Source organism: Pituophis catenifer, unplaced genomic scaffold (assembly GCF_029215685.1).
Source record: "Pituophis catenifer annectens isolate HBS135680 unplaced genomic scaffold, rPitCat1.0.hap2 SCAF_4, whole genome shotgun sequence".
In the NCBI taxonomy this organism is placed as follows: Eukaryota; Metazoa; Chordata; class Lepidosauria; order Squamata; family Colubridae; genus Pituophis; species Pituophis catenifer.
The window spans coordinates 83,822,375-83,825,218 of NW_027256884.1; positions in this window are offsets into that span (position 1 = coordinate 83,822,375).

The window sequence follows — 2,844 nt, forward strand, 5'->3', positions numbered from 1 at the left end:
AGCAGCGAGCGGCTGAGGGAACGTCTTACCAAAGCTTCAAGAATAGCAGAAGACAGCCTGCAGCAGCAGCAGCAGCAGCGCCGACACCTCCCAGGGAACAAGTCACCGAAGGGTCTCTGCGCTGGGGGCGTAGTAAAACTACTAAGCCGCGGCAGCTGCAGCAGCCAAGGCTTCCCGAGACCCCGCCTCCGGTCTGGCTGTGACCCTTCCACTCATCTCCTGCTCCAAGAAACGCAACGCCTTCGCTGGTCAACTCCAGCCCCAGGCAGACTTGTCCATAGGGACGAAGAGGCTTGCTGCGGAGCCCCCCCAGAGCGGCTTTGCCCTGCCTGCTAATGCTGGAAGCCGGGGAGTGGGAAAGCTTTAGCTGCTCTCTGCTGGTTATATAGGCCTTTTGCCAACCGGGAGCCTCGGTTGGGGAAAAGCCGCCCCCATCCTATTGATTTCTAGTCTGAATTGAAGCAGTGGAGCTTTCAGAGGAGGGAGGTGGGGGCACTCGAAAAACAGCAGATTCAGCAGTCCCCCCCCCTTCTCTTGAGCTGGTTGTTGCAGGGGCTATTAAAGCGGTTGCCAAAATTCATCTGGCAAAGCCAAGCCGTCATCATCGATCTTTCTTAGCGTTCAGGTTTCATTGAGGGCTCCCACTCTGCCCCCCCCCCAAGTGGGGCTCTGTTCTGAGAAAACATACAGTATGTGGTTTTATTCTTCTGGGTTGTTAAACTCCCCTTCTTTTATCTGCATACACATTTCAGTCTGACAACCTCTACCATAATCCAGATATGTTTTCAAATTTCGTATTTGGTGTTGAGGCTTAAAAACATGCACAGAGTGCCATAGCAATGAGTGAATAAAGACATACAGCGCATGCAACACCACCCCACCCCCCTTAATGTGAGGTAATTTAGAGCAAGCAGCTCTTTCTTTTTACCCCATTGAATCACAAGTGGCAAAGGGTCAAATAACAAATCTTGTCAGATTAGTGACCCAGGTGAACTATAAGGCAACACACTGCATTACATTTTTAAAGTATAAATAATCACATATATTACAACATTTTGTTACAAAGGTCAGTTTTACTGTTGCAGATCAAAAGCAAGTTACACTAAACTGCCATGTAATTGGTAACTGGCTGAGTATAATGTGAGAAATCGGATTCCCACGTTACCCTAAGACATGGTTGTTTGAACTATTGCCTTCTGTATAAGACTCACTCCATGGTTGGATTCACACCTCAGGTTAAGCCAAAATCCCCAAATTTCACATTATGGCTTGCATAATGTACAGAGGCAGCCAATACTGTCTTCTGCTGGGGATTATATTCTATTATTTTAAATGGGCATTTTAATCCCTTACGATATATGTAGTACAGATAGTCCTTGACTTACAACAGTTTGTTTAATGACTGTTCAAAGCTACAATAGTTTTTTTTTTAATTTGATTTATATATAATAGGACTATATAATAGTCCTGAGAAAAGTGACTTATGACCATTTTTCACATTTATGACTGTTGCAGTATCCCCCCTTGGTGGATGTGGCTTGGTGGGCGTGGCAGGGGAAGGATACTGCAGAGTCTCCATTCCCACCCCACTCCAGGGGAAGGATTCTGCAAAATCCCCATTCCCACCCCACTCTGGGGTCAGTCAGAGGTGGTATTTGCTGGTTCTCTGAACTACTCAAAATTTCCTCTACCAGTTCTCTAGAACCTGTCAGAACCTGCTGAATAGCACCCCTGGGTTAGATGTGATTGTATCAGGGGTGAAATGCTCTCAATTCGGACCGGATCACCCGATCCGGTAGCGATGGAGGCGGGTGGTTCGGAGAACCGGTAGCAAAAATCCCTGCCCCCCCCATGCCCAGCTGAGATGTACAATCATCAGAGGCTTTTTTTTTTTAACTTTTAAAAGCATTTTTTCTACAACCTCTTCGGCCAAAAAATGCTTTTAAAAGTTAAAAAAAAAAAGCCTCTGATGATCGTGTGGCTCAGCTGGGATTGTCAAAGTCTTTTAAAAGAAAAAAAGCTTCTGCCGATCAGGCAATTTAGCTGGGATTGTCAGAGCCGTTTGAAAGCATTTTTTTACCACCTCTTCACCGAAGAGGTTGTAGAAAAAATGCTTTTAAAAGTAAAAAAAAAAATTGCCCATGCCCACCCAGTCACATTACTCCCCCATCAAGCCATGCCCATAGAACTGGTAGTAACAAATTTTAGATTTCACCACTGGATTGTATGTAAGAATGGCATGTGCTTAAGAACAGCAATACATCATTATTGCAGGGTGGATTCTATATGAATCCAGATTTCTGTAATAGCAGACTGGAAATTTTACATAAAAATCTAACTCTTAAAATCAGTTGTTTGATCTAATTATTATCTAGAATTATCTATTTCTTTCTAAGGCTAAATCATCTCTTTTGCCTAGCACAAAAATGGCCTACTAACAATTTCGCAAGCACATTTGCATGCTTCCACCTATTATTCAACATTCTCCCTCAGGCTGAGATGTCTGCGGACAGTTTAAGATTCTCTATTTTTAAGTGTTGGCTTTTCCCCCCTAATATCCTGATATAAATGCTGTGTTTAGGAATATATAGTGGGTTGAAGTGGATTGAGGAGTTGGCCTGTTCCATACCAGCAATGTTCCATGCCAGCAATCTTTTGGTTCCAGTTGTTCAACCACTTGCCTGTGGCTACAAACCTTTTGCTCTGCTTCCTGATCTCTTCACCCATCTTTTAGTTCTTTTCCTGCCTGCAAAGGAAATCCAATTCTGCAATGGCTTTTCTTAAAAATGGCTTGATTGATTCACTAATCCAGTGATAAACCCTGAAAGTAAAAGCCAGGAAAGT